The sequence below is a fragment of the Phalangium opilio genome, unplaced genomic scaffold, assembly GCF_054372755.1.
Source record: "Phalangium opilio isolate 3A_F unplaced genomic scaffold, DU_Popi_V2 ptg000031l_1, whole genome shotgun sequence".
NCBI classification, from domain to species: domain Eukaryota; kingdom Metazoa; phylum Arthropoda; class Arachnida; order Opiliones; family Phalangiidae; genus Phalangium; species Phalangium opilio.
Genome location: NW_028324158.1, coordinates 1,630,139 through 1,648,964, shown reverse-complemented (window position 1 = coordinate 1,648,964; position 18,826 = coordinate 1,630,139). Strand labels below are relative to the sequence as shown.

At 38.2% G+C, this 18,826-nt stretch overlaps 49 non-coding genes across 49 annotated transcripts; all 49 read right to left on the bottom strand.

The window, feature by feature from the left end:
• Positions 1-37: 37 nt before the first annotated feature.
• TRNAR-UCG (transfer RNA arginine (anticodon UCG)) lies at positions 38-110 on the bottom strand. Its single transcript has one exon. It is a non-coding gene; the product is annotated as a tRNA-Arg (tRNA).
• Positions 111-200: 90 nt separating this feature from the next.
• Positions 201-273, bottom strand: TRNAR-UCG (transfer RNA arginine (anticodon UCG)). Its single transcript has one exon. It is a non-coding gene; the product is annotated as a tRNA-Arg (tRNA).
• A 243-nt stretch (positions 274-516) lies between these two features.
• TRNAR-UCG (transfer RNA arginine (anticodon UCG)) lies at positions 517-589 on the bottom strand. The gene has a single exon. It is a non-coding gene; the product is annotated as a tRNA-Arg (tRNA).
• A 90-nt stretch (positions 590-679) lies between these two features.
• Positions 680-752, bottom strand: TRNAR-UCG (transfer RNA arginine (anticodon UCG)). The gene has a single exon. It is a non-coding gene; the product is annotated as a tRNA-Arg (tRNA).
• Positions 753-1,300: 548 nt separating this feature from the next.
• On the bottom strand, positions 1,301-1,373 carry TRNAR-UCG (transfer RNA arginine (anticodon UCG)). The gene has a single exon. It is a non-coding gene; the product is annotated as a tRNA-Arg (tRNA).
• Positions 1,374-4,025: 2,652 nt separating this feature from the next.
• On the bottom strand, positions 4,026-4,098 carry TRNAR-UCG (transfer RNA arginine (anticodon UCG)). Its single transcript has one exon. It is a non-coding gene; the product is annotated as a tRNA-Arg (tRNA).
• Positions 4,099-4,818: 720 nt separating this feature from the next.
• Positions 4,819-4,891, bottom strand: TRNAR-UCG (transfer RNA arginine (anticodon UCG)). The gene has a single exon. It is a non-coding gene; the product is annotated as a tRNA-Arg (tRNA).
• Positions 4,892-5,133: 242 nt separating this feature from the next.
• Positions 5,134-5,206, bottom strand: TRNAR-UCG (transfer RNA arginine (anticodon UCG)). Its single transcript has one exon. It is a non-coding gene; the product is annotated as a tRNA-Arg (tRNA).
• A 407-nt stretch (positions 5,207-5,613) lies between these two features.
• TRNAR-UCG (transfer RNA arginine (anticodon UCG)) lies at positions 5,614-5,686 on the bottom strand. Its single transcript has one exon. It is a non-coding gene; the product is annotated as a tRNA-Arg (tRNA).
• A 243-nt stretch (positions 5,687-5,929) lies between these two features.
• On the bottom strand, positions 5,930-6,002 carry TRNAR-UCG (transfer RNA arginine (anticodon UCG)). The gene has a single exon. It is a non-coding gene; the product is annotated as a tRNA-Arg (tRNA).
• Positions 6,003-6,092: 90 nt separating this feature from the next.
• TRNAR-UCG (transfer RNA arginine (anticodon UCG)) lies at positions 6,093-6,165 on the bottom strand. Its single transcript has one exon. It is a non-coding gene; the product is annotated as a tRNA-Arg (tRNA).
• Positions 6,166-6,408: 243 nt separating this feature from the next.
• Positions 6,409-6,481, bottom strand: TRNAR-UCG (transfer RNA arginine (anticodon UCG)). Its single transcript has one exon. It is a non-coding gene; the product is annotated as a tRNA-Arg (tRNA).
• Positions 6,482-6,571: 90 nt separating this feature from the next.
• TRNAR-UCG (transfer RNA arginine (anticodon UCG)) lies at positions 6,572-6,644 on the bottom strand. The gene has a single exon. It is a non-coding gene; the product is annotated as a tRNA-Arg (tRNA).
• Positions 6,645-7,661: 1,017 nt separating this feature from the next.
• On the bottom strand, positions 7,662-7,734 carry TRNAR-UCG (transfer RNA arginine (anticodon UCG)). The gene has a single exon. It is a non-coding gene; the product is annotated as a tRNA-Arg (tRNA).
• Positions 7,735-7,977: 243 nt separating this feature from the next.
• Positions 7,978-8,050, bottom strand: TRNAR-ACG (transfer RNA arginine (anticodon ACG)). The gene has a single exon. It is a non-coding gene; the product is annotated as a tRNA-Arg (tRNA).
• Positions 8,051-8,293: 243 nt separating this feature from the next.
• Positions 8,294-8,366, bottom strand: TRNAR-UCG (transfer RNA arginine (anticodon UCG)). The gene has a single exon. It is a non-coding gene; the product is annotated as a tRNA-Arg (tRNA).
• A 90-nt stretch (positions 8,367-8,456) lies between these two features.
• On the bottom strand, positions 8,457-8,529 carry TRNAR-UCG (transfer RNA arginine (anticodon UCG)). The gene has a single exon. It is a non-coding gene; the product is annotated as a tRNA-Arg (tRNA).
• Positions 8,530-8,771: 242 nt separating this feature from the next.
• TRNAR-UCG (transfer RNA arginine (anticodon UCG)) lies at positions 8,772-8,844 on the bottom strand. Its single transcript has one exon. It is a non-coding gene; the product is annotated as a tRNA-Arg (tRNA).
• A 243-nt stretch (positions 8,845-9,087) lies between these two features.
• On the bottom strand, positions 9,088-9,160 carry TRNAR-UCG (transfer RNA arginine (anticodon UCG)). Its single transcript has one exon. It is a non-coding gene; the product is annotated as a tRNA-Arg (tRNA).
• A 90-nt stretch (positions 9,161-9,250) lies between these two features.
• On the bottom strand, positions 9,251-9,323 carry TRNAR-UCG (transfer RNA arginine (anticodon UCG)). The gene has a single exon. It is a non-coding gene; the product is annotated as a tRNA-Arg (tRNA).
• A 243-nt stretch (positions 9,324-9,566) lies between these two features.
• Positions 9,567-9,639, bottom strand: TRNAR-UCG (transfer RNA arginine (anticodon UCG)). Its single transcript has one exon. It is a non-coding gene; the product is annotated as a tRNA-Arg (tRNA).
• A 90-nt stretch (positions 9,640-9,729) lies between these two features.
• Positions 9,730-9,802, bottom strand: TRNAR-UCG (transfer RNA arginine (anticodon UCG)). The gene has a single exon. It is a non-coding gene; the product is annotated as a tRNA-Arg (tRNA).
• A 1,017-nt stretch (positions 9,803-10,819) lies between these two features.
• On the bottom strand, positions 10,820-10,892 carry TRNAR-UCG (transfer RNA arginine (anticodon UCG)). The gene has a single exon. It is a non-coding gene; the product is annotated as a tRNA-Arg (tRNA).
• A 243-nt stretch (positions 10,893-11,135) lies between these two features.
• On the bottom strand, positions 11,136-11,208 carry TRNAR-ACG (transfer RNA arginine (anticodon ACG)). Its single transcript has one exon. It is a non-coding gene; the product is annotated as a tRNA-Arg (tRNA).
• A 243-nt stretch (positions 11,209-11,451) lies between these two features.
• TRNAR-UCG (transfer RNA arginine (anticodon UCG)) lies at positions 11,452-11,524 on the bottom strand. Its single transcript has one exon. It is a non-coding gene; the product is annotated as a tRNA-Arg (tRNA).
• A 90-nt stretch (positions 11,525-11,614) lies between these two features.
• Positions 11,615-11,687, bottom strand: TRNAR-UCG (transfer RNA arginine (anticodon UCG)). The gene has a single exon. It is a non-coding gene; the product is annotated as a tRNA-Arg (tRNA).
• Positions 11,688-11,930: 243 nt separating this feature from the next.
• TRNAR-UCG (transfer RNA arginine (anticodon UCG)) lies at positions 11,931-12,003 on the bottom strand. Its single transcript has one exon. It is a non-coding gene; the product is annotated as a tRNA-Arg (tRNA).
• Positions 12,004-12,093: 90 nt separating this feature from the next.
• Positions 12,094-12,166, bottom strand: TRNAR-UCG (transfer RNA arginine (anticodon UCG)). Its single transcript has one exon. It is a non-coding gene; the product is annotated as a tRNA-Arg (tRNA).
• Positions 12,167-12,409: 243 nt separating this feature from the next.
• On the bottom strand, positions 12,410-12,482 carry TRNAR-UCG (transfer RNA arginine (anticodon UCG)). Its single transcript has one exon. It is a non-coding gene; the product is annotated as a tRNA-Arg (tRNA).
• Positions 12,483-12,572: 90 nt separating this feature from the next.
• Positions 12,573-12,645, bottom strand: TRNAR-UCG (transfer RNA arginine (anticodon UCG)). The gene has a single exon. It is a non-coding gene; the product is annotated as a tRNA-Arg (tRNA).
• A 1,017-nt stretch (positions 12,646-13,662) lies between these two features.
• On the bottom strand, positions 13,663-13,735 carry TRNAR-UCG (transfer RNA arginine (anticodon UCG)). Its single transcript has one exon. It is a non-coding gene; the product is annotated as a tRNA-Arg (tRNA).
• Positions 13,736-13,978: 243 nt separating this feature from the next.
• On the bottom strand, positions 13,979-14,051 carry TRNAR-ACG (transfer RNA arginine (anticodon ACG)). The gene has a single exon. It is a non-coding gene; the product is annotated as a tRNA-Arg (tRNA).
• A 243-nt stretch (positions 14,052-14,294) lies between these two features.
• On the bottom strand, positions 14,295-14,367 carry TRNAR-UCG (transfer RNA arginine (anticodon UCG)). Its single transcript has one exon. It is a non-coding gene; the product is annotated as a tRNA-Arg (tRNA).
• Positions 14,368-14,457: 90 nt separating this feature from the next.
• Positions 14,458-14,530, bottom strand: TRNAR-UCG (transfer RNA arginine (anticodon UCG)). Its single transcript has one exon. It is a non-coding gene; the product is annotated as a tRNA-Arg (tRNA).
• A 243-nt stretch (positions 14,531-14,773) lies between these two features.
• On the bottom strand, positions 14,774-14,846 carry TRNAR-UCG (transfer RNA arginine (anticodon UCG)). Its single transcript has one exon. It is a non-coding gene; the product is annotated as a tRNA-Arg (tRNA).
• A 90-nt stretch (positions 14,847-14,936) lies between these two features.
• Positions 14,937-15,009, bottom strand: TRNAR-UCG (transfer RNA arginine (anticodon UCG)). Its single transcript has one exon. It is a non-coding gene; the product is annotated as a tRNA-Arg (tRNA).
• A 243-nt stretch (positions 15,010-15,252) lies between these two features.
• Positions 15,253-15,325, bottom strand: TRNAR-UCG (transfer RNA arginine (anticodon UCG)). Its single transcript has one exon. It is a non-coding gene; the product is annotated as a tRNA-Arg (tRNA).
• Positions 15,326-15,568: 243 nt separating this feature from the next.
• TRNAR-ACG (transfer RNA arginine (anticodon ACG)) lies at positions 15,569-15,641 on the bottom strand. The gene has a single exon. It is a non-coding gene; the product is annotated as a tRNA-Arg (tRNA).
• Positions 15,642-15,884: 243 nt separating this feature from the next.
• TRNAR-UCG (transfer RNA arginine (anticodon UCG)) lies at positions 15,885-15,957 on the bottom strand. Its single transcript has one exon. It is a non-coding gene; the product is annotated as a tRNA-Arg (tRNA).
• Positions 15,958-16,047: 90 nt separating this feature from the next.
• Positions 16,048-16,120, bottom strand: TRNAR-UCG (transfer RNA arginine (anticodon UCG)). Its single transcript has one exon. It is a non-coding gene; the product is annotated as a tRNA-Arg (tRNA).
• A 243-nt stretch (positions 16,121-16,363) lies between these two features.
• Positions 16,364-16,436, bottom strand: TRNAR-UCG (transfer RNA arginine (anticodon UCG)). The gene has a single exon. It is a non-coding gene; the product is annotated as a tRNA-Arg (tRNA).
• A 90-nt stretch (positions 16,437-16,526) lies between these two features.
• Positions 16,527-16,599, bottom strand: TRNAR-UCG (transfer RNA arginine (anticodon UCG)). The gene has a single exon. It is a non-coding gene; the product is annotated as a tRNA-Arg (tRNA).
• Positions 16,600-16,842: 243 nt separating this feature from the next.
• Positions 16,843-16,915, bottom strand: TRNAR-UCG (transfer RNA arginine (anticodon UCG)). The gene has a single exon. It is a non-coding gene; the product is annotated as a tRNA-Arg (tRNA).
• A 90-nt stretch (positions 16,916-17,005) lies between these two features.
• TRNAR-UCG (transfer RNA arginine (anticodon UCG)) lies at positions 17,006-17,078 on the bottom strand. Its single transcript has one exon. It is a non-coding gene; the product is annotated as a tRNA-Arg (tRNA).
• A 90-nt stretch (positions 17,079-17,168) lies between these two features.
• Positions 17,169-17,241, bottom strand: TRNAR-UCG (transfer RNA arginine (anticodon UCG)). The gene has a single exon. It is a non-coding gene; the product is annotated as a tRNA-Arg (tRNA).
• An 864-nt stretch (positions 17,242-18,105) lies between these two features.
• TRNAR-UCG (transfer RNA arginine (anticodon UCG)) lies at positions 18,106-18,178 on the bottom strand. Its single transcript has one exon. It is a non-coding gene; the product is annotated as a tRNA-Arg (tRNA).
• A 90-nt stretch (positions 18,179-18,268) lies between these two features.
• On the bottom strand, positions 18,269-18,341 carry TRNAR-UCG (transfer RNA arginine (anticodon UCG)). The gene has a single exon. It is a non-coding gene; the product is annotated as a tRNA-Arg (tRNA).
• Positions 18,342-18,584: 243 nt separating this feature from the next.
• On the bottom strand, positions 18,585-18,657 carry TRNAR-UCG (transfer RNA arginine (anticodon UCG)). Its single transcript has one exon. It is a non-coding gene; the product is annotated as a tRNA-Arg (tRNA).
• A 90-nt stretch (positions 18,658-18,747) lies between these two features.
• TRNAR-UCG (transfer RNA arginine (anticodon UCG)) lies at positions 18,748-18,820 on the bottom strand. The gene has a single exon. It is a non-coding gene; the product is annotated as a tRNA-Arg (tRNA).
• Positions 18,821-18,826: the final 6 nt, after the last annotated feature.

Below are 18,826 nucleotides of genomic sequence, written 5' to 3'. Positions count from 1 at the left end.
AATTTGCCTGCTAGAAATCTGTTATAAATGTAAATAACGAGCTTGACAGGACTCGAACCTGGAATTTTCTGCTTCGAAGGCAGACGCGTTATCCATTACGCCACAAGCCCGTGCACTGTATTACAAAACATTTTTTCCAAACATTGTATTTATAAATTATTTTCTTTTATGACGTATAAAAGACCTATAAAAATCAACACCGAGCTTGCCAGGACTCGAACCTGGAATCTTCTGCTTCGAAGGCAGACGCGTTATCCATTACGCCACAAGCCCGTGCTTTGTATTACAAAACATTTTTTCCAAACATTGTATTTATAAGATATTTTCTTTTATGACGTATAAAAGACCTATAAAAATCAACACCGAGCTTGCCAGGATTCGAACCTGGAATCTTCTGCTCCGTAGGCAGACACGTTGTCCATTGCGCCAAAAGCAAGTTAGAATCTAACAAAATGATATTGAAGCCTTGCAATATTAATAATTTGCCTGCTAGAAATCTGTTATAAATGTAAATAACGAGCTTGACAGGACTCGAACCTGGAATTTTCTGCTTCGAAGGCAGACGCGTTATCCATTACGCCACAAGCCCGTGCACTGTATTACAAAACATTTTTTCCAAACATTGTATTTATAAATTATTTTCTTTTATGACGTATAAAAGACCTATAAAAATCAACACCGAGCTTGCCAGGACTCGAACCTGGAATCTTCTGCTTCGAAGGCAGACGCGTTATCCATTACGCCACAAGCCCGTGCTGTGTATTAAAAAACATTTTTTCCAAACATTGTATTTATAAGATATTTTCTTTTATGACGTATAAAAGACCTATAAAAATCAACACCGAGCTTGCCAGGATTCGAACCTGGAATCTTCTGCTCCGTAGGCAGACACGTTGTCCATTGCGCCAAAAGCAAGTTAGAATATAACAAAATGATATTGAAGCGTTGCAATATTAATAATTTGCCTGCTAGAAATCTGTTATAAATGTAAATAACGAGCTTGCCAGGACTCGAACCTGGAATCTTCTGCTCCGTAGGCAGACACGTTGTCCATTGCGCCACAAGCCACTTAGAATCTATCAAAATGATATTGAAGCGTTGCAATATTAATAATTTACCTGCTAGAAATCTGTTTAAATGTAAATAACGAGCTTGACAGGACTCGAACCTGGAATTTTCTGCTCCGTAGGCAGACACGTTGTCCATTGCGCCACAAGCCAGTTAGAATCTATCAAAATGATATTGAAGCGTTGCAATATTAATAATTTGCCTGCTAGAAATCTGTTATAAATGTAAATAACGAGCTTGACAGGACTCGAACCTGGAGTTTTCTGCTTCGAAGGCAGACGCGTTATCCATTACGCCACAAGCCCGTGCTCTGTATTACAAAACATTTTTTCCAAACATTGTATTTATAAGATATTTTCTTTTATGACGTATAAAAGACCTATAAAAATCAACACCGAGCTTGCCTGGACTCGAACCTGGAATCTTCTGGTTCGAAGGCAGACACGTTGTCCATTGCGCCACAAGCATGTCAAAATGTAACAAAATGATATTGAAGCGTTGCAATATTAATAATTTGCCTGCTAGAAATCTGTTATAAATGTAAATAACGAGCTTGCCAGGACTCGAACCTGGAATCTTCTGCTCCGTAGGCAGACACGTTGTCCATTGCGCCACAAGCCAGTTAAAATCTATCAAAATGATATTGAAGCGTTGCAATATTAATAATTTGCCTGCTAGAAATCTGTTATAAATGTAAATAACGAGCTTGCCAGTACTCCAACCTGGAAACTTCTGCTCCGTAGGCAGACGCGTTATCCATTGCACCAGAAGCCCGTTAGAGTCCGACAAAATGATATTGAAGCATTGCAATATATTATATAAAGAAAGGACTTGGTTTGCCCAAGCCTAAAAAACAAAACGATAAGTTTTTTTTCCAGTTGACTGAAGCGCGGATATTTTATTTTTCTATATAATTTTAAAGACAATCTGTATTTTACTACTCTTTAATTCAATCTCCTGATTTTACTGGTAATGGATTTATTTCCTATAAATTAATTGAAATAAAATATCTTATCTCAGATTTTTCAACAACTCCATTTTCGTAAATATTTTATCATGAAAAATCTGAGATAAGTAATATTTTATTTCAATTAATTTATAGGATATAAATCCATTACCAGTAAAATCAGGAGATTGAATTAAAGAGTAGTAAAATACAGATTGTCTTTAAAATTATATAGAAAAATAAAATATCCGCGCTTCAGTCAACTGGAAAAAAAACTTATCGTTTTGTTTTTTAGGCTTGGGCAAACCAAGTCCTTTCTTTATATAATATCTGTTCCTTCAGTCTTTATTTGTATTAATCTATTATAAAATAATATTTGCCTGAAATGCGAAATTTTTCACTTCTAGGACGAGGTTAAAAATGGTTCTACACTTCTACTAATTCTTATATGATACAGCTCACAATTCGTTTTAGAACCCGAGTTTTATAGTCAACTTCAAAACAAACCTGTCACGATTTTTAAACTATCAAAGCCGTATCTTTTACAGTCCACTTTACGATTGCAATTATCCATGACATTGCGTGCACTGCCCTTGTACGTTTACAGTGATTGGCACCGTGGACAGTTATTTTAATTAAAATACCTAGGCCACAGGTCCAGTTTTAAAAATATCCTTATTTACAACACTGATCTATCTATCCTTCCAGCCTTTACAATCACCCATTGCATAGACTCACTCAATAGTCTGCTTAAGCATGGATTTATAATAGAAGCTTACGCTTCCTGGATATTTCACTCACCTTAAAACGCGCACTACATTTATTCCTCGTCTGAAATAGTACCAGCCTGGCACGCGCGTTTGTGACGTAGAATTTGAGGCAAATTCAGAGGGGGGGGGGGTTGAAGTTTTTCACGTGATCGAGTTCTAATTTTGAATAGCGCGCACGAAATTATTTTTAGAAAAGCGCGCGCGCACGCGCGCCGAAAGAAAAAAGTTTGCCTCAATTTCTACGTCATCAGCCCCCCAGTCCCCACCCGCGCGAATTTTTGTGACATAAATGTGTTTAAAATCAAAATGCCTTACTGAAGACTACAGGGAAATATCCATGAAGCGTAAGCTTCTATTATAAATCCATGGCCTAAGTAAGGCAACTTAAGCCTTGGTCGAAACTAACATCTAAAATATAAATTAAAAAGGTATCTTAAGTATAGAATTTCAATCGAGACACATAATTAAAGGAAAATTAGACCCGCCAGAGAAGTTTTTAATAAATATAGTGTTATATTTATTGAAAAATATCAAGTAAAATTTTCAAGGCGGTGAAATGGCAATTTAGCGTCGTCTACTGTAGAGTAACGAACAATAAGCGTCGTCTGCTGTAGAATAATCTTTTGAGGTACTTACATTTTTAATTAAATTAACATACTTAGACTTAATTAAATTTGATGAAACTTGAAAAAGGCACACCTTGTATAGTTACTTGTTAATTTAAAAGTATTCCGAAAGCTAACTTCCATGTAGTTTTTAAATGATTCGATGTACAGGAGCACCAAAAACCCCATGTTATTCCTATGGGAAAATCGGCGAAAATCTGTGAATTTTCATTTAACATTACGGGAGGGTGTGGGATCTTATCTAGAAGGGCCTACCGGCCCTCTAGAATTCTTGATTTTCCTGCTAGAAACAGTTCTAAATGCAAATAACGAGCTTGCCAGGACTCGAACCAGGAATCTTCTGCTCCGTAGGCAGACACGTTGTCCATTGCGCCACAAGCCAGTTAGATTGTAACAAAATTATATTGAAGCGTTGCAATATTAATAATTTGCCTGATAGAAATCTGTTATAAATGTAAATAACGAGCTTGCCAGGACTAGAACCAGGAATCTTCTGCTCCATAGGCAGACACGTTGTCCATTCCGCCACAAGCCAGTTAGAATGTAACAAAATTATGTTGAAGCGTTGCAATATTAATAATTTGCCTGCTAGAAATCTGTTATAAATGTAAATAACGAGCTTGCCAGGACTCGAACCTGGAATTTTCTGCTTCGAAGGCAGACGCGTTATCCATTACGCCACAAGCCCGTGCTTTGTATTACAAAACATTTTATCCAAACTTTGTATTTATACGATATTTTCTTTTATGACGTATATAAGACCCATAAATATCAACACCGAGCTTGCCAGGACTCGAACCTGGAATCTTCTGCTCCGTAGGCATACGCGTCATCCATTGCGCCACAAGCCAGTTTGAGTCTAACAAAATGATATTGAAGCGTTGCAATATTATTAATTTGCCTGCTAGAAACAGTTATAAATGTAAAGAACGAGCTTGCCAGGACTCGATTCTGGAATCTTCTGCTTCGAAGGCACACGCGTTATCCATTGCGCCACAAGCCCGTTAGAGTCTGACAAAATGCTATTGATGGATTGCAATATTATTTGTTTGCCTTCTAATATATGCTAGAAATCTGTTATAAATGTAAATAACGAGCTTGCCAGGACTCGAACCTGGAATCTTCTGCTCCGTAGGCAGACACGTTGTCCATTGCGCCACAAGCCAGTTACAATGTAACAAAATGATATTGAAGCCTTGCAATATTAATAATTTGCCTGCTAGAAATCTGTTATAAATGTAAATAACGAGCTTGCCAGACTCGAACCTGGAATTTTCTGCTTCGAAGGCAGACGCGTTATCCATTACGCCACAAGCCCGTGCACTGTATTACAAAACATTTTTTCCAAACATTGTATTTATAAATTATTTTCTTTTATGACGTATAAAAGACCTATAAAAATCAACACCGAGCTTGCCAGGACTCGAACCTGGAATCTTCTGCTTCGAAGGCAGACGCGTTATCCATTACGCCACAAGCCCGTGCTTTGTATTACAAAACATTTTTTCCAAACATTGTATTTATAAGATATTTTCTTTTATGACGTATAAAAGACCTATAAAAATCAACACCGAGCTTGCCAGGATTCGAACCTGGAATCTTCTGCTCCGTAGGCAGACACGTTGTCCATTGCGCCAAAAGCAAGCTAGAATCTAACAAAATGATATTGAAGCCTTGCAATATTAATAATTTGCCTGCTAGAAACAGTTATAAATGTAAAGAACGAGCTTGCCAGGACTCGAACCTGGAATCTTCTGCTTCGAAGGCAGACGCGTTATCCATTGCGCCACAAGCCCGTTAGAGTCTGACAAAATGCTATTGATGGATTGCAATATTATTTGTTTGCCTTCTAATATATGCTAGAAATCTGTTATAAATGTAAATAACGAGCTTGCCAGGACTCGAACCTGGAATCTTCTGCTCCGTAGGCAGACACGTTGTCCATTGCGCCACAAGCCAGTTACAATGTAACAAAATGATATTGAAGCCTTGCAATATTAATAATTTGCCTGCTAGAAATCTGTTATAAATGTAAATAACGAGCTTGACAGGACTCGAACCTGGAATTTTCTGCTTCGAAGGCAGACGCTTTATCCATTACGCCACAAGCCCGTGCACTGTATTACAAAACATTTTTTCCAAACATTGTATTTATAAATTATTTTCTTTTATGACGTATAAAAGACCTATAACAAATCAACACCGAGCTTGCCAGGACTCGAACCTGGAATCTTCTGCTTCGAAGGCAGACGCGTTATCCATTACGCCACAAGCCCGTGCTTTGTATTACAAAACATTTTTTCCAAACATTGTATTTATAAGATATTTTCTTTTATGACGTATAAAAGACCTATAAAAATCAACACCGAGCTTGCCAGGATTCGAACCTGGAATCTTCTGCTCCGTAGGCAGACACGTTGTCCATTGCGCCAAAAGCAAGTTAGAATCTAACAAAATGATATTGAAGCCTTGCAATATTAATAATTTGCCTGCTAGAAATCTGTTATAAATGTAAATAACGAGCTTGACAGGACTCGAACCTGGAATTTTCTGCTTCGAAGGCAGACGCGTTATCCATTACGCCACAAGCCCGTGCACTGTATTACAAAACATTTTTTCCAAACATTGTATTTATAAATTATTTTCTTTTATGACGTATAAAAGACCTATAAAAATCAACACCGAGCTTGCCAGGACTCGAACCTGGAATCTTCTGCTTCGAAGGCAGACGCGTTATCCATTACGCCACAAGCCCGTGCTTTGTATTACAAAACATTTTTTCCAAACATTGTATTTATAAGATATTTTCTTTTATGACGTATAAAAGACCTATAAAAATCAACACCGAGCTTGCCAGGATTCGAACCTGGAATCTTCTGCTCCGTAGGCAGACACGTTGTCCATTGCGCCAAAAGCAAGTTAGAATGTAACAAAATGATATTGAAGCCTTGCAATATTAATAATTTGCCTGCTAGAAATCTGTTATAAATGTAAATAACGAGCTTGACAGGACTCGAACCTGGAATTTTCTGCTTCGAAGGCAGACGCGTTATCCATTACGCCACAAGCCCGTGCACTGTATTACAAAACATTTTTTCCAAACATTGTATTTATAAATTATTTTCTTTTATGACGTATAAAAGACCTATAAAAATCAACACCGAGCTTGCCAGGACTCGAACCTGGAATCTTCTGCTTCGAAGGCAGACGCGTTATCCATTACGCCACAAGCCCGTGCTTTGTATTACAAAACATTTTTTCCAAACATTGTATTTATAAGATATTTTCTTTTATGACGTATAAAAGACCTATAAAAATCAACACCGAGCTTGCCAGGATTCGAACCTGGAATCTTCTGCTCCGTAGGCAGACACGTTGTCCATTGCGCCAAAAGCAAGCTAGAATCTAACAAAATGATATTGAAGCCTTGCAATATTAATAATTTGCCTGCTAGAAATCTGTTATAAATGTAAATAACGAGCTTGCCAGGATTCGAACCTGGAATCTTCTGCTCCGTAGGCAGACACGTTGTCCATTGCGCCAAAAGCAAGTTAGAATCTAACAAAATGATATTGAAGCGTTGCAATATTAATAATTTGCCTGCTAGAAATCTGTTATAAATGTAAATAACGAGCTTGCCAGGACTCGAACCTGCAATCTTCTGCTCCGTAGGCAGACACTTTGTCCATTGCGCCACAAGCCAGTTAGAATCTATCAAAATGATATTGAAGCGTTGCAATATTAATAATTTGCCTGCTATAAATCTGTTTAAATGTAAATAACGAGCTTGACAGGACTCGAACCTGGAATTTTCTGCTTCGAAGGCAGACGCGTTATTCTTTACGCCACAGGCCCTTGCTTTGTAATACAAAAAACGTTTTGCAAACATTGTATTTAAACGATATTTTCTTTTATGACGTATAAAATACCTATAAAAATCAACACCGAGCTTGCCAGGACTCGAACCTGGAATCTTCTGCTACGAAGGCGGACGCGTTATTCATTGCGCCACAAGCCCGTTAGAGTCTGACAAAATGCTATTGAAAAATTGCAATATTATTTATTTGCCTGCTAGAAATCTGTTATAAATGTAAATAACGAGCTTGCCAGGACTCGAACCTGGAATCTTCTGCTCCGTAGGCAGACACGTTGTCCATTGCGCCACAAGCCAGTTAGAATCTATCAAAATGATATTGAAGCGTTGCAATATTAATAATTTGCCTGCTAGAAATCTGTTATAAATGTAAATAACGAGCTTGACAGGACTCGAACCTGGAATTTTCTGCTTCGAAGGCAGACGCGTTATCCATTACGCCACAAGCCCGTGCTCTGTATTACAAAACATTTTTTCCAAACATTGTATTTATAAGATATTTTCTTTTATGACGTATAAAAGACCTATAAAAATCAACACCGAGCTTGCCTGGACTCGAACCTGGAATCTTCTGGTTCGAAGGCAGACACGTTGTCCATTGCGCCACAAGCATGTCAAAATGTAACAAAATGATATTGAAGCGTTGCAATATTAATAATTTGCCTGCTAGAAATCTGTTATAAATGTAAATAACGAGCTTGCCAGGACTCGAACCTGGAATCTTCTGCTCCGTAGGCAGACGCGTTATCCATTGCGCCACAAGCCCGTTAGAGTCTGACAAAATGCTATTGATGGATTGCAATATTATTTGTTTGCCTTCTAATATATGCTAGAAATCTGTTATAAATGTAAATAACGAGCTTGCCAGGACTCGAACCTGGAATCTTCTGCTCCGTAGGCAGACACGTTGTCCATTGCGCCACAAGCCAGTTACAATGTAACAAAATGATATTGAAGCCTTGCAATATTAATAATTTGCCTGCAAGAAATCTGTTATAAATGTAAATAACGAGCTTGACAGGACTCGAACCTGGAATTTTCTGCTTCGAAGGCAGACGCGTTATCCATTACGCCACAAGCCCGTGCACTGTATTACAAAACATTTTTTCCAAACATTGTATTTATAAATTATTTTCTTTTATGACGTATAAAAGACCTATAAAAATCAACACCGAGCTTGCCAGGACTCGAACCTGGAATCTTCTGCTTCGAAGGCAGACGCGTTATCCATTACGCCACAAGCCCGTGCTTTGTATTACAAAACATTTTTTCCAAACATTGTATTTATAAGATATTTTCTTTTATGACGTATAAAAGACCTATAAAAATCAACACCGAGCTTGCCAGGATTCGAACCTGGAATCTTCTGCTCCGTAGGCAGACACGTTGTCCATTGCGCCAAAAGCAAGCTAGAATCTAACAAAATGATATTGAAGCCTTGCAATATTAATAATTTGCCTGCTAGAAACAGTTATAAATGTAAAGAACGAGCTTGCCAGGACTCGAACCTGGAATCTTTTGCTTCGAAGGCAGACGCGTTATCCATTGCGCCACAAGCCCGTTAGAGTCTGACAAAATGCTATTGATGGATTGCAATATTATTTGTTTGCCTTCTAATATATGCTAGAAATCTGTTATAAATGTAAATAACGAGCTTGCCAGGACTCGAACCTGGAATCTTCTGCTCCGTAGGCAGACACGTTGTCCATTGCGCCACAAGCCAGTTACAATGTAACAAAATGATATTGAAGCCTTGCAATATTAATAATTTGCCTGCTAGAAATCTGTTATAAATGTAAATAACGAGCTTGACAGGACTCGAACCTGGAATTTTCTGCTTCGAAGGCAGACGCGTTATCCATTACGCCACAAGCCCGTGCACTGTATTACAAAACATTTTTTCCAAACATTGTATTTATAAATTATTTTCTTTTATGACGTATAAAAGACCTATAAAAATCAACACCGAGCTTGCCAGGACTCGAACCTGGAATCTTCTGCTTCGAAGGCAGACGCGTTATCCATTACGCCACAAGCCCGTGCTTTGTATTACAAAACATTTTTTCCAAACATTGTATTTATAAGATATTTTCTTTTATGACGTATAAAAGACCTATAAAAATCAACACCGAGCTTGCCAGGATTCGAACCTGGAATCTTCTGCTCCGTAGGCAGACACGTTGTCCATTGCGCCAAAAGCAAGTTAGAATGTAACAAAATGATATTGAAGCCTTGCAATATTAATAATTTGCCTGCTAGAAATCTGTTATAAATGTAAATAACGAGCTTGACAGGACTCGAACCTGGAATTTTCTGCTTCGAAGGCAGACGCGTTATCCATTACGCCACAAGCCCGTGCACTGTATTACAAAACATTTTTTCCAAACATTGTATTTATAAATTATTTTCTTTTATGACGTATAAAAGACCTATAAAAATCAACACCGAGCTTGCCAGGACTCGAACCTGGAATCTTCTGCTTCGAAGGCAGACGCGTTATCCATTACGCCACAAGCCCGTGCTTTGTATTACAAAACATTTTTTCCAAACATTGTATTTATAAGATATTTTCTTTTATGACGTATAAAAGACCTATAAAAATCAACACCGAGCTTGCCAGGATTCGAACCTGGAATCTTCTGCTCCGTAGGCAGACACGTTGTCCATTGCGCCAAAAGCAAGCTAGAATCTAACAAAATGATATTGAAGCCTTGCAATATTAATAATTTGCCTGCTAGAAATCTGTTATAAATGTAAATAACGAGCTTGCCAGGATTCGAACCTGGAATCTTCTGCTCCGTAGGCAGACACGTTGTCCATTGCGCCAAAAGCAAGTTAGAATCTAACAAAATGATATTGAAGCGTTGCAATATTAATAATTTGCCTGCTAGAAATCTGTTATAAATGTAAATAACGAGCTTGCCAGGACTCGAACCTGCAATCTTCTGCTCCGTAGGCAGACACTTTGTCCATTGCGCCACAAGCCAGTTAGAATCTATCAAAATGATATTGAAGCGTTGCAATAATAATAATTTGCCTGCTATAAATCTGTTTAAATGTAAATAACGAGCTTGACAGGACTCGAACCTGGAATTTTCTGCTTCGAAGGCAGACGCGTTATTCTTTACGCCACAGGCCCTTGCTTTGTAATACAAAAAACGTTTTGCAAACATTGTATTTAAACGATATTTTCTTTTATGACGTATAAAATACCTATAAAAATCAACACCGAGCTTGCCAGGACTCGAACCTGGAATCTTCTGCTACGAAGGCGGACGCGTTATTCATTGCGCCACAAGCCCGTTAGAGTCTGACAAAATGCTATTGAAAAATTGCAATATTATTTATTTGCCTGCTAGAAATCTGTTATAAATGTAAATAACGAGCTTGCCAGGACTCGAACCTGGAATCTTCTGCTCCGTAGGCAGACACGTTGTCCATTGCGCCACAAGCCAGTTAGAATCTATCAAAATGATATTGAAGCGTTGCAATATTAATAATTTGCCTGCTAGAAATCTGTTATAAATGTAAATAACGAGCTTGACAGGACTCGAACCTGGAATTTTCTGCTTCGAAGGCAGACGCGTTATCCATTACGCCACAAGCCCGTGCTCTGTATTACAAAACATTTTTTCCAAACATTGTATTTATAAGATATTTTCTTTTATGACGTATAAAAGACCTATAAAAATCAACGGCGAGCTTGCCTGGACTCGAACCTGGAATCTTCTGGTTCGAAGGCAGACACGTTGTCCATTGCGCCACAAGCATGTCAAAATGTAACAAAATGATATTGAAGCGTTGCAATATTAATAATTTGCCTGCTAGAAATCTGTTATAAATGTATATAACGAGCTTGCCAGGACTCGAACCTGGAATCTTCTGCTCCGTAGGCAGACGCGTTATCCATTGCGCCACAAGCCCGTTAGAGTCTGACAAAATGCTATTGATGGATTGCAATATTATTTGTTTGCCTTCTAATATATGCTAGAAATCTGTTATAAATGTAAATAACGAGCTTGCCAGGACTCGAACCTGGAATCTTCTGCTCCGTAGGCAGACACGTTGTCCATTGCGCCACAAGCCAGTTACAATGTAACAAAATGATATTGAAGCCTTGCAATATTAATAATTTGCCTGCTAGAAATCTGTTATAAATGTAAATAACGAGCTTGACAGGACTCGAACCTGGAATTTTCTGCTTCGAAGGCAGACGCGTTATCCATTACGCCACAAGCCCGTGCACTGTATTACAAAACATTTTTTCCAAACATTGTATTTATAAATTATTTTCTTTTATGACGTATAAAAGACCTATAAAAATCAACACCGAGCTTGCCAGGACTCGAACCTGGAATCTTCTGCTTCGAAGGCAGACGCGTTATCCATTACGCTACAAGCCCGTGCTTTGTATTACAAAACATTTTTTCCAAACATTGTATTTATAAGATATTTTCTTTTATGACGTATAAAAGACCTATAAAAATCAACACCGAGCTTGCCAGGATTCGAACCTGGAATCTTCTGCTCCGTAGGCAGACACGTTGTCCATTGCGCCAAAAGCAAGTTAGAATCTAACAAAATGATATTGAAGCCTTGCAATATTAATAATTTGCCTGCTAGAAATCTGTTATAAATGTAAATAACGAGCTTGACAGGACTCGAACCTGGAATTTTCTGCTTCGAAGGCAGACGCGTTATCCATTACGCCACAAGCCCGTGCACTGTATTACAAAACATTTTTTCCAAACATTGTATTTATAAATTATTTTCTTTTATGACGTATAAAAGACCTATAAAAATCAACACCGAGCTTGCCAGGACTCGAACCTGGAATCTTCTGCTTCGAAGGCAGACGCGTTATCCATTACGCCACAAGCCCGTGCTTTGTATTACAAAACATTTTTTCCAAACATTGTATTTATAAGATATTTTCTTTTATGACGTATAAAAGACCTATAAAAATCAACACCGAGCTTGCCAGGATTCGAACCTGGAATCTTCTGCTCCGTAGGCAGACACGTTGTCCATTGCGCCAAAAGCAAGTTAGAATGTAACAAAATGATATTGAAGCCTTGCAATATTAATAATTTGCCTGCTAGAAATCTGTTATAAATGTAAATAACGAGCTTGACAGGACTCGAACCTGGAATTTTCTGCTTCGAAGGCAGACGCGTTATCCATTACGCCACAAGCCCGTGCACTGTATTACAAAACATTTTTTCCAAACATTGTATTTATAAATTATTTTCTTTTATGACGTATAAAAGACCTATAAAAATCAACACCGAGCTTGCCAGGACTCGAACCTGGAATCTTCTGCTTCGAAGGCAGACGCGTTATCCATTACGCCACAAGCCCGTGCTTTGTATTACAAAACATTTTTTCCAAACATTGTATTTATAAGATATTTTCTTTTATGACGTATAAAAGACCTATAAAAATCAACACCGAGCTTGCCAGGATTCGAACCTGGAATCTTCTGCTCCGTAGGCAGACACGTTGTCCATTGCGCCAAAAGCAAGCTAGAATCTAACAAAATGATATTGAAGCCTTGCAATATTAATAATTTGCCTGCTAGAAATCTGTTATAAATGTAAATAACGAGCTTGCCAGGATTCGAACCTGGAATCTTCTGCTCCGTAGGCAGACACGTTGTCCATTGCGCCAAAAGCAAGTTAGAATCTAACAAAATGATATTGAAGCGTTGCAATATTAATAATTTGCCTGCTAGAAATCTGTTATAAATGTAAATAACGAGCTTGCCAGGACTCGAACCTGCAATCTTCTGCTCCGTAGGCAGACACTTTGTCCATTGCGCCACAAGCCAGTTAGAATCTATCAAAATGATATTGAAGCGTTGCAATATTAATAATTTGCCTGCTATAAATCTGTTTAAATGTAAATAACGAGCTTGACAGGACTCGAACCTGGAATTTTCTGCTTCGAAGGCAGACGCGTTATTCTTTACGCCACAGGCCCTTGCTTTGTAATACAAAAAACGTTTTGCAAACATTGTATTTAAACGATATTTTCTTTTATGACGTATAAAATACCTATAAAAATCAACACCGAGCTTGCCAGGACTCGAACCTGGAATCTTCTGCTACGAAGGCGGACGCGTTATTCATTGCGCCACAAGCCCGTTAGAGTCTGACAAAATGCTATTGAAAAATTGCAATATTATTTATTTGCCTGCTAGAAATCTGTTATAAATGTAAATAACGAGCTTGCCAGGACTCGAACCTGGAATCTTCTGCTCCGTAGGCAGACACGTTGTCCATTGCGCCACAAGCCAGTTAGAATCTATCAAAATGATATTGAAGCGTTGCAATATTAATAATTTGCCTGCTAGAAATCTGTTATAAATGTAAATAACGAGCTTGACAGGACTCGAACCTGGAATTTTCTGCTTCGAAGGCAGACGCGTTATCCATTACGCCACAAGCCCGTGCTCTGTATTACAAAACATTTTTTCCAAACATTGTATTTATAAGATATTTTCTTTTATGACGTATAAAAGACCTATAAAAATCAACGGCGAGCTTGCCTGGACTCGAACCTGGAATCTTCTGGTTCGAAGGCAGACACGTTGTCCATTGCGCCACAAGCATGTCAAAATGTAACAAAATGATATTGAAGCGTTGCAATATTAATAATTTGCCTGCTAGAAATCTGTTATAAATGTATATAACGAGCTTGCCAGGACTCGAACCTGGAATCTTCTGCTCCGTAGGCAGACGCGTTATCCATTGCGCCACAAGCCCGTTAGAGTCTGACAAAATGCTATTGATGGATTGCAATATTATTTGTTTGCCTTCTAATATATGCTAGAAATCTGTTATAAATGTAAATAACGAGCTTGCCAGGACTCGAACCTGGAATCTTCTGCTCCGTAGGCAGACACGTTGTCCATTGCGCCACAAGCCAGTTACAATGTAACAAAATGATATTGAAGCCTTGCAATATTAATAATTTGCCTGCTAGAAATCTGTTATAAATGTAAATAACGAGCTTGACAGGACTCGAACCTGGAATTTTCTGCTTCGAAGGCAGACGCGTTATCCATTACGCCACAAGCCCGTGCACTGTATTACAAAACATTTTTTCCAAACATTGTATTTATAAATTATTTTCTTTTATGACGTATAAAAGACCTATAAAAATCAACACCGAGCTTGCCAGGACTCGAACCTGGAATCTTCTGCTTCGAAGGCAGACGCGTTATCCATTACGCTACAAGCCCGTGCTTTGTATTACAAAACATTTTTTCCAAACATTGTATTTATAAGATATTTTCTTTTATGACGTATAAAAGACCTATAAAAATCAACACCGAGCTTGCCAGGATTCGAACCTGGAATCTTCTGCTCCGTAGGCAGACACGTTGTCCATTGCGCCAAAAGCAAGTTAGAATCTAACAAAATGATATTGAAGCCTTGCAATATTAATAATTTGCCTGCTAGAAATCTGTTATAAATGTAAATAACGAGCTTGACAGGACTCGAACCTGGAATTTTCTGCTTCGAAGGCAGACGCGTTATCCATTACGCCACAAGCCCGTGCACTGTATTACAAAACATTTTTTCCAAACATTGTATTTATAAATTATTTTCTTTTATGACGTATAAAAGACCTATAAAAATCAACACCGAGCTTGCCAGGACTCGAACCTGGAATCTTCTGCTTCGAAGGCAGACGCGTTATCCATTACGCCACAAGCCCGTGCTTTGTATTACAAAACATTTTTTCCAAACATTGTATTTATAAGATATTTTCTTTTATGACGTATAAAAGACCTATAAAAATCAACACCGAGCTTGCCAGGATTCGAACCTGGAATCTTCTGCTCCGTAGGCAGACACGTTGTCCATTGCGCCAAAAGCAAGTTAGAATCTAACAAAATGATATTGAAGCCTTGCAATATTAATAATTTGCCTGCTAGAAATCTGTTATAAATGTAAATAACGAGCTTGACAGGACTCGAACCTGGAATTTTCTGCTTCGAAGGCAGACGCGTTATCCATTACGCCACAAGCCCGTGCACTGTATTACAAAACATTTTTTCCAAACATTGTATTTATAAATTATTTTCTTTTATGACGTATAAAAGACCTATAAAAATCAACGGCGAGCTTGCCTGGACTCGAACCTGGAATCTTCTGGTTCGAAGGCAGACACGTTGTCCATTGCGCCACAAGCATGTCAAAATGTAACAAAATGATATTGAAGCGTTGCAATATTAATAATTTGCCTGCTAGAAATCTGTTATAAATGTATATAACGAGCTTGCCAGGACTCGAACCTGGAATCTTCTGCTCCGTAGGCAGACGCGTTATCCATTGCGCCACAAGCCCGTTAGAGTCTGACAAAATGCTATTGATGGATTGCAATATTATTTGTTTGCCTTCTAATATATGCTAGAAATCTGTTATAAATGTAAATAACGAGCTTGCCAGGACTCGAACCTGGAATCTTCTGCTCCGTAGGCAGACACGTTGTCCATTGCGCCACAAGCCAGTTACAATGTAACAAAATGATATTGAAGCCTTGCAATATTAATAATTTGCCTGCTAGAAATCTGTTATAAATGTAAATAACGAGCTTGACAGGACTCGAACCTGGAATTTTCTGCTTCGAAGGCAGACGCGTTATCCATTACGCCACAAGCCCGTGCACTGTATTACAAAACATTTTTTCCAAACATTGTATTTATAAATTATTTTCTTTTATGACGTATAAAAGACCTATAAAAATCAACACCGAGCTTGCCAGGACTCGAACCTGGAATCTTCTGCTTCGAAGGCAGACGCGTTATCCATTACGCCACAAGCCCGTGCTTTGTATTACAAAACATTTTTTCCAAACATTGTATTTATAAGATATTTTCTTTTATGACGTATAAAAGACCTATAAAAATCAACACCGAGCTTGCCAGGATTCGAACCTGGAATCTTCTGCTCCGTAGGCAGACACGTTGTCCATTGCGCCAAAAGCAAGTTAGAATCTAACAAAATGATATTGAAGCCTTGCAATATTAATAATTTGCCTGCTAGAAATCTGTTATAAATGTAAATAACGAGCTTGACAGGACTCGAACCTGGAATTTTCTGCTTCGAAGGCAGACGCGTTATCCATTACGCCACAAGCCCGTGCACTGTATTACAAAACATTTTTTCCAAACATTGTATTTATAAATTATTTTCTTTTATGACGTATAAAAGACCTATAAAAATCAACACCGAGCTTGCCAGGACTCGAACCTGGAATCTTCTGCTTCGAAGGCAGACGCGTTATCCATTACGCCACAAGCCCGTGCTTTGTATTACAAAACATTTTTTCCAAACATTGTATTTATAAGATATTTTCTTTTATGACGTATAAAAGACCTATAAAAATCAACACCGAGCTTGCCAGGATTCGAACCTGGAATCTTCTGCTCCGTAGGCAGACACGTTGTCCATTGCGCCAAAAGCAAGTTAGAATCTAACAAAATGATATTGAAGCCTTGCAATATTAATAATTTGCCTGCTAGAAATCTGTTATAAATGTAAATAACGAGCTTGACAGGACTCGAACCTGGAATTTTCTGCTTCGAAGGCAGACGCGTTATCCATTACGCCACAAGCCCGTGCACTGTATTACAAAACATTTTTTCCAAACATTGTATTTATAAATTATTTTCTTTTATGACGTATAAAAGACCTATAAAAATCAACACCGAGCTTGCCAGGACTCGAACCTGGAATCTTCTGCTTCGAAGGCAGACGCGTTATCCATTACGCCACAAGCCCGTGCTTTGTATTACAAAACATTTTTTCCAAACATTGTATTTATAAATTATTTTCTTTTATGACGTATAAAAGACCTATAAAAATCAACACCGAGCTTGCCAGGACTCGAACCTGGAATCTTCTGCTTCGAAGGCAGACGCGTTATCCATTACGCCACAAGCCCGTGCTTTGTATCAAAAAACATTTTTTCCAAACATTGTATTTATAAGATATTTTCTTTTATGACGTATAAAAGACCTATAAAAATCAACACCGAGCTTGCCAGGATTCGAACCTGGAATCTTCTGCTCCGTAGGCAGACACGTTGTCCATTGCGCCAAAAGCAAGTTAGAATCTAACAAAATGATATTGAAGCGTTGCAATATTAATAATTTGCCTGCTGTAAATCTGTTATAAATGTAAATAACGAGCTTGCCAGGACTCGAACCTGGAATCTTCTGCTCCGTAGGCAGACACTTTGTCCATTGCGCCACAAGCCAGTTAGAATCTATCAAAATGATATTGAAGCGTTGCAATATTAATAATTTGCCTGCTATAAATCTGTTTAAATGTAAATAACGAGCTTGACAGGACTCGAACCTGGAATTTTCTGCTTCGAAGGCAGACGCGTTATTCTTTACGCCACAGGCCCTTGCTTTGTAATACAAAAAACGTTTTGCAAACATTGTATTTAAACGATATTTTCTTTTATGACGTATAAAATACCTATAAAAATCAACACCGAGCTTGCCAGGACTCGAACCTGGAATCTTCTGCTACGAAGGCGGACGCGTTATTCATTGCGCCACAAGCCCGTTAGAGTCTGACAAAATGCTATTGAAAAATTGCAATATTATTTATTTGCCTGCTAGAAATCTGTTATAAATGTAAATAACGAGCTTGCCAGGACTCGAACCTGGAATCTTCTGCTCCGTAGGCAGACACGTTGTCCATTGCGCCACAAGCCAGTTAGAATCTATCAAAATGATATTGAAGCGTTGCAATATTAATAATTTGCCTGCTAGAAATCTGTTATAAATGTAAATAACGAGCTTGACAGGACTCGAACCTGGAATTTTCTGCTTCGAAGGCAGACGCGTTATCCATTACGCCACAAGCCCGTGCTCTGTATTACAAAACATTTTTTCCAAACATTGTATTTATAAGATATTTTCTTTTATGACGTATAAAAGACCTATAAAAATCAACACCGAGCTTGCCAGGACTCGAACCTGGAATCTTCTGCTTCGAAGGCAGACGCGTTATCCATTACGCCACAAGCCCGTGCTTTGTATTACAAAACATTTTTTCCAAACATTGTATTTATAAGATATTTTCTTTTATGACGTATAAAAGACCTATAAAAATCAACACCGAGCTTGCCAGGATTCGAACCTGGAATCTTCTGCTCCGTAGGCAGACACGTTTTCCATTGCGCCAAAAGCAAGTTAGAATCTAACAAAATGATATTGAAGCCTTGCAATATTAATAATTTGCCTGCTAGAAATCTGTTATAAATGTAAATAACGAGCTTGACAGGACTCGAACCTGGAATTTTCTGCTTCGAAGGCAGACGCGTTATCCATTACGCCACAAGCCCGTGCACTGTATTACAAAACATTTTTTCCAAACATTGTATTTATAAATTATTTTCTTTTATGACGTATAAAAGACCTATAAAAATCAACACCGAGCTTGCCAGGACTCGAACCTGGAATCTTCTGCTTCGAAGGCAGACGCGTTATCCATTACGCCACAAGCCCGTGCTT